The following is a 7,890-nucleotide window of genomic DNA, read 5'->3' as shown; positions in this document are numbered from 1 at the left end:
ATCCACAAGGAACGAAGTACTAGGTAATAACCACTTCTCAATTATCTAGTCGGAATCCAATTAAGATAATGGAGTGAACTAATTACAAAGCAAAGCAAACAAGTATGCAAGAAATAAAGTAGAAGAGTCTCAATCACTAAGGATGAGGTATTCGGGCAATGATCCTAAGATCTTCTTTAACGCTCAAGATTCACTAAATGCTCATAGAATCGAGTCTAATGAGTCGAGGTAGTCCAACGATAGCCAATTCTTGTCTCCAAGCAAAAGGCACTAGTCCCTCAGGGTCCCGGTGGAGAAATCGAGCAATCTCAACACTTCACACCCTCATATGACCGCTAATATGCTCTAAGGAAACCTAAGAGTGAAACCGATTCCTAAATGTAGATCCAACCCCTAATTTCCCGGCGAAGGATCCTAACCCCCTACAAGGTCCCGGCGGAGAAATCGAGACAATCTCACTCTCACCGAATATGGTTTGCGAAAGAGAATATGGAATACGGAGATAGGAAACGACTCAATCGAAAGGGAAAGGGACATTCCTCCATCTCAAGGCTCACCCTCTCAACCCTCTTTAATCTTGGAACTCCAACTCTAATGGAAACTTTCACACATTAAAGTATTAAATCATGCAATGTAATCAACCACAAGGATTAACAACACTAGCAAGCAATTAAATCACAAGATTAAAACTCAAGACAACTCGGATTAACTAGAAACATTAAGAGAATCAATCCAAAAATATAAATCTTAGGGTTCACATGCCCAAATACCTACTAGGGTTTAGCCCTCCATGGGCCTAGATTACAAAACAATAATCAATACAATGAAAAAGCAATAAAAACCCATAGAAAAACCCCCTCGAATTCGTGCGGATTGGCCTTGATTGGTAGTTCTACGTCTTGAAGGATTCCTCTCCGAAGCTAGGTTGCCAATGGCTCCCCCAAAAATGCTATGACGTCCGAAGGAATCTATCAAAGTTGGTGAAGAACTCCCTATCAATTGGCGAAGACCTTCTCCTCAAAACCCCAGCCGTCTCTCTCTCAATGTCTATGCTCAAAGCTCCATAAAAAGTCCCTTTAGAATCGGCCAAAAGGTGTGTTATAGCCTCAAAACGCGTGTCATCCGTACTTGCACGCCCCGCGTGGATATTCCAGCCCGCGCGTGGGCTGCGGGAATTCCCACGCGGCCGCGCGGAATTTCAGCGCGGGCGCGTGAAAAGTGACAATTCTGCTCGGATGATTCCGGCTACGATGATTCCGCTTTCGATGAAATTCCGCTCACGATATTCTGCTGCACTGCGATGAACATTCTCCTCTTAAGGCCTCACGATCGGGCACACGATCATATGGTGAAAGCTATCCGGCTTTTCCTTCATCAATGCGTCTTGAAAGGTCTTGAAATCTTTACAAGGAGGAGGGATGTGGAGACATAGCTGCCTTTTGTGCCCTTCCATTAATAACAGCTTGCAAAAACTATGGAAGTTGGCACACATCTCCTCATACATGAACCCCTCTTGTATCTTCCAACTTGATTTGTACAAGAACTCCCAATATTATGCCATAATAGCCTATCTTCAGCTCCATTTGAAATCCCAATGCCTTCACAACCTACATGCATAAAAGAACACCCAATACACGAAATGAGACATAAACCATATAAAAATATGATGCTCAATGTATGTAAAAACAAGCATAAAAAAACATGTTCACTCAAGCACTTATCAAACTCCCCCACACTTAAGCCTTTGCTTGCCCTCAAAGCAAAAATTAAACATTAAACTCATGGGAATAAAAGAAAGTGATTGGCTTTAGGTTCACCAAGAAGGTACAAGAATGAAATTCTAAAGTTATGGAGAAAATAAAACACTAGACAAAAATAATTAATGCTCTAGCAAACAATCCAATCAAAAATGAATATGATAAAAATCCGAATGCGTGTGTGTGTGAAAAAAACTCAACTCATGTCAACACTATGTCCACTACCAAGTTCTTATTAAAAGCAGGGACTTATTTATGAACAAAAAAAGAATAGGTAGTAGCTTCACACAATCCTCTAAGGTAGCCCTTTCCCAAGATGCCTCCCGGGTGGCTTTCACACTTTTTGAGGTGGTAGCTCTTTCTACCAAGGGTGGTAGCTTTCACACATCCCATGAGATAGCTCTTTTCTCTCATTAGGGCATAACAAGTATCCGACTTGTGAGAGTAGCTACATACATCATGGGTGGTAGCTCTTTCCACACCCTATGTACAAACAACAAACAATTTCCAAAATTTTTATAAATAAAACTAGCATACTAAAGTCCCAAACATAATGAACTAGAGTCTTCATAGGTCTAATGAGTGAGAGAAGTGCACAAAAGAGCAATCGGACAAAAAAATATTCAATGAAATTGGATGAAAACTAGAGCATGATAAAATCCATGTTTATAACCTCCAAAAAAACTAAGAATTAAACTCTTAACCCTAAGGTGAACCTTCATTGGCAACAAGAGCATGCTCATGAAAACACAAGTAAAAGGTCATGTATAAGGTGAACCCTCCCCACACTTAAGATGTACATTGTCCTCAATGTACGCATGCAAACACAATAAAAAAATAATAACAATGGAAGCATAATGTGTTTGGGAATGCAATTAAAAACAATACTCCCCACGAACTCCTCATTAATCGGTTGGTGAAGCCTAACTCATGGGTGTATGTGTTCATCGGGTTGTGAAGCTCACACGACCATGTGATAAAGCACATGATCGTGTCTATGACTAAAACATCAACAACATCACTCTCAAGGCCATCTGCACGGAATACAAGGGGTTCAGTAAAGCTCAATAAAATAGAAAAGGGAATACGAGTGCAAACAAATAACAAAACGAAAGCATAAAGATAACTCTCAGAAGGTGAAACCTTTATGAACACAAAAAGTTCACAAACTAAAAGATAAAACACATAAAAAAACATAAAAATGAAAACAAAATAAAAAAAGTCTCATGAATGTGACGCCTCAGCGTCGACATCCGGAGGCTGAGTCTTTGAGTCTTGGTGCGGATCTTTGATACGAAGCGGATGAGACCTCCTCGTCGAGTCTGCTGAATACGATCAAGTCGCTCGAGAATCCACTTTGGTTCTCCAAGATAGTAGCAGCAGCGACCTCGAGTCGAGCCGAGCGCTCGTGTACTCGAAGTAGATGACTACGGATCGGGTGGATGCTATCGGTCTTTGCCCGGTGATCCTAGGCTCGGCCGCGAGATGGTGCCTCCGTGGCCTCGGCGAGCTCCTCGTCGTCCTCGGAGGGCGACTCCACTAGTCTCGTATCCACACGAGCACTGTCGTCTCACAATGCCCATCAAGCGGAGAGTAACCAAACCCAATGGTATTGGGCTCTTGACCCTCTCCTCGCCCTACGACCCGAGCGGATCGGACCCATCTTGAACATAAGGCAGGTGATATAGGGGTCCCATGAACAATGCTCCCAACCGTAAGTACTCACTCACGATGGCGAAAGTAGTCGGCGACCACAAATCCCTAGGTGGAGAGGGACTCCATGGACCATGGAATGGAGGTACAAAAAGATACATCTGCGAAGTGAACCCGGTACCATCTCCCCGACACATCAGCGACCGGTGAGGCTGCATGAATGTGCACATGCTGCCCGGTCGAGTGAGGCAAGAGGCCTTCGGCTGGCACGGAGAATATTGACTGACCGCCGCATAAATCATGGAAAAACTGGCCCGCGGTGATACCATGAGGGTAGTCGGTGAGGAGCTGTGTGTACTCGGCGATGTCGGTATAGTCTGATCGTATAACCCAAGATAAATCGAGAGCGGGTCGAGAGACATCCCATGCGGTGACCAAAGGCTCGGAAGCAGATGGCATCCTCCGTGTCAAAAGCGGTATCAAGCGCATCACGATCGAAGGAAAAGCGAGGCAAGAACCTCCAAGGTGGTATCTCGTCGGCGGGCTCTGAATAGCAAGTAATCGGTCCCAACCTCCCACACTAACTAGCTCTCTAACCTCGTCAGCAAGACCAATATCCTCTAGTGCGTCCCGGTCGATAAATCGTAGTTTGTCCAATCTTGAGATTACGGAGGCGCTTTCGAACCGTTCTGCGATGAGCGGGGTCGAGAAATTCCACTCTTGGTGGTGGAGTCGGCTCCCTGTCATGGCGAGGGGCGTTTCGAGCCAATCTCTTGGTCCGAGGTGCCATATCGTGAAGAAAACATGTAAAAAAACATCAATCGGCATGTATACGGTGTAAGCAGGGGCACCGCAGCGCGAGCGGCGGAGAGAAAGCGAGGGGCCCGGTAGGCGGCATCCCGGCCAGCAGGCGCGTGGGCGAGCCCCAGCGCCCGCGTGGGCGCGTGTCTGTCTCGGCCAGAGGGGCCGCGCGCCCGCGTGGGCAAGCCCGCAGCGGTAGCGCGGTGCTGCTGGCGGCAGCGCAGCGCCCGGCAGCGCGGCCAGCCGCGGCAGCCATGGGCGGCCAGCGGCCGGCGCTGGCTGCGCCAGCGCGCCGGCCAGCAGCGGGCGCGTGGCGCGCGGCAGCGGCCAAAGGGGCCGCAGCGGGCGTGGCCCGAGCCAGTGACGGCGTGGCCTGCGGCTGGCGGCCGAGCCGCAGCGGCGTGGGCGGGAGCCCGCAGCGCCCGGCGTGGGCGCCCGACTCCAGCGATTTCGCGGGTTGGGCTCCCTCGCCTCACATAATTCATCCTCAAGCATTCATTAGGGTGTCTAACATGATTTCCTATGAAATATAGCATACAAATACCATGAAAACTCCATGAAAATGACCTTGAAAAACATGGAAAGGGTGGGATAAAATGAGAGCTTACCGGAGCAAATTGGAGAAGAAAAATCGGTGCAAACTCCGGCAAATCGCTTCTAATCCCCCAAGGAATTGAAAACAAATGGTTTTAGAGATCAAAACTTGAGTTTTATAGGAGTGAAAAATTGGAAGATGAAAAGGGTTCTTTAAAATGGAAGATGATGAATAGTGCCCCTTCACATTCTTATAGGCACATGGGGGTGTGGATTTGCCACTCCCCCGCGTGGAGTCTTATGACCCGACGCGTGGAAATTCCAGCGACGGCGTGAAGCTGCGAGAATTTCTGAGACGAGTCCACTAAGAGCCCAAAAACTCCAAATTGACACCAATTGTTCAACATTTAACATTGGAAACACCTAAACCATGTCATACACATGAAAAAAATAATGCATATCACCGAAAAAAATTTCATGAAAACACCGAGCAAACAACAAAAAAATTGATTAAAGGCACACACTCATGAAATTATTACTGCGAGGAATTAAATTTCAAGTTTAAAAAAACTAACTAAAAAAACTTGGGTTTGCCTCCCAAGAAGCGCTTGTTTAACGTCACTAAGCTTGACGTACCTCTCCTTACCTTATGGAGGGTCATAAAGATGGAAAATCTCCTTCTTAGCAACCTGCACACACGATGGACAGAATTTCTGCATATTCAAGGAAAAAAACTCTTAACCAAGTTACGAATGAGGGCATGTCGCTCTCCACTGTGTGTACTTGTCTCCTATTGTGTGGGAGGCGCTTCCGGCGACGATGTCTCGACCTCTTGACTCGGCTAAAAATCTGTTCTATGAATCCTCCTTGTGGTTGCTCCTTGAGGACTTGTTCCGTACAAATTTTTTTAATTGTGCCTCTTCCATGTCCGGCCATTCCTCATATGGATCCGGATGTAACAATTCTACGCAAGTATTCATTAGAAATCTCGTCATTGACATCAATAAAAATAACAAGAATCATCAAAGTCAAGAGAGTGCTTCATTGCTTGACAAGGCGATATGTGATCTTGTCCTCTCCAATACATAGCGTCATCTCTCCTCCATCCATGTCGATGAGTGCCTTGGAAGTGCGTAGGAGCGGTCTCCCCGAATTAATGGCACCTCCGCATCTTCATCAACATCTAACACAACAAAATCTGCGGGGAAAAAAAATATACTTGTCAACCTTTACTAAAACATCTTCGATTATACCTCTAGGATGACGAGCGGAGCGATCGGCCAGTTGCAAAAAGTCATCTTGGGTCGGACGTGGCTCTCCCAAACCCAATTTCCGAAATAATGCGTATGGCATAACATTAATACTAGCTCCCGAATCGGCCAAAGCTTTTTCTTCCCCCAAACCTCCGATTGCACATGGTATGATGAAACACCCCGGATCTTTCATTTTGTTTGGCAAGTTTTTCTGAAGCATTGCCGAACACTTACCTTCTAATACCACAGCCACACTTTCCTCCATCTTCCTCTTGTTGGTTAAGAGGTCCTTCAAAAACTTTGCATAGCGAGGCATTTGAGACAATGCCTCTACAAAGCGGAGATATTTATGTGTAGTTGTTTGAATAGATCCAGAAATTTCTGTTTTGCTCATCAACTTGGTCTTTCTTCAAAGCCTATTTGGATAGGGAATTCTTGGGGAAAATGAAGGGGAAGGCACGGCTGGCCCCTTTTTCCTTGTCTTGCACCCTATCCCTTGGTACATTCTTGTGGATTCTCAGCGAGTCTTCCCGAGTGGGGGTTTTTGGCTTGAAGAATTTCAGAATTATTCTCGGCAGCACCCTTTTTCTTGGAGCCCTCGACCACTTCTCAAGGTGATCGCTTTCACTTGCTCTCTTGGGTTAGTCTCGGTGTTACTCGGCAAGCTTCCAATAGGTCTCTCCGCTAATGATTTTTGCTATTTGCCCAACTTGATTCTCCAAATTATGTAAAGAAGCGAGTGTGATTACGAGTGTTGCCTCTATGTTTTGGAACCTTGTGTCGATTGATTGAATAAACTTCGACAAAACCCTTTCCAATTCTGAAACTCTTTCCGGAATCGAAGGTGTTTGCTGAAATCCAGGTGGGACAGCGGCCTTTTGCTGCCCTTGATTTCCCAGGGAGAGATTTGGGTGGCTTCTCCACCCTTGGTTGTAAAAGTATTCTTTGTAGGGGTTCCCTTGTACTCTTCCCGAATTACCCACAAAAATCAACTTGTTCAATTGGGGCTGAAGTGGTAATTGAGATAGGACAATCGATGGCATGTGTGCACCCCCACAACCATCACAACTTGTGATTGAGGCTACCTTCGATGAAGTCAACATATCCAACTTCTTGCTTAGTGCCTCGACTTGGGGCTGCTAAGGATGTAACTGCATCAATTTCATGGAGTCCGGCCACCTTCTTCCTTTCCCTTGCATTCCATTGGTAGCTATTCAATCCCATTTCCTCAATTAGTTGTCGGGCTTGCTCGGGGGTTTTGTTTCCCATTGTCCCTCCATGGCGGCATCAAGGAGTTGCTTGGTACTCGAGTTCAACCCATTGTAAAATGATTGAATAACCATCCACTCGGGGAACCCGTGTTGTGGACACTTCATAAAAGGTCTTTGAAAGCGCTCCCAAGTTTCAAATAAAGATTCAAGCTCTATCTGAACAAACGAAGATATTTCATTGCGAAGCTTTGCCGATTTCCCCGGGGGAAAATACCTTGCGAGGAAAGCCTCAACCATCTCGTCCCACGTTGTGATAGAAGCTCGTGGTAGTGAATGAAGCCATTGCTTGGCTCTTCCCTTCAATGAAAAAGGGAATGCTCTCAATCGGATTGCATCATCCGAGACTCCATTGATCTTCAACATATCACAAACTTGAGGAAATTCTCAATATGACTATTTGGGTCTTCATCGGCTAACCCATTGAGCTATGCGTGACTGTTGAACCATTTGAATAAAAACCCGGCTTTAACTCAAAAATTTTTGGGCAGCTACCGGTGGCCTAACAATGTGATTGTGTCCCACAATTGTAGGCCTAGCAAAATCTGATAATGTCCTTTGTTGCCCTTCTTGTTCAGACCATATTTTTACGATCTTTCGATATCTATTTCAGTTGGAGAGTCC

The 7,890-nt window shown here is 45.8% G+C and overlaps 1 non-coding gene across 1 annotated transcript; it reads left to right on the top strand.

Annotated features, from left to right (window-relative positions):
* Positions 1–7,351: 7,351 nt before the first annotated feature.
* On the top strand, positions 7,352–7,457 carry LOC120266140. The gene has a single exon (XR_005537982.1). It is a non-coding gene; the product is annotated as a small nucleolar RNA R71 (small nucleolar RNA).
* The last annotated feature ends 433 nt before the right edge of the window (positions 7,458–7,890 follow it).

This window comes from Dioscorea cayenensis, chromosome 7 (assembly GCF_009730915.1).
Source record: "Dioscorea cayenensis subsp. rotundata cultivar TDr96_F1 chromosome 7, TDr96_F1_v2_PseudoChromosome.rev07_lg8_w22 25.fasta, whole genome shotgun sequence".
In the NCBI taxonomy this organism is placed as follows: domain Eukaryota; kingdom Viridiplantae; phylum Streptophyta; class Magnoliopsida; order Dioscoreales; family Dioscoreaceae; genus Dioscorea; species Dioscorea cayenensis.
Note: the sequence above shows the minus strand (reverse complement) of the source record. Positions and strands in the feature narration are given on the sequence as shown.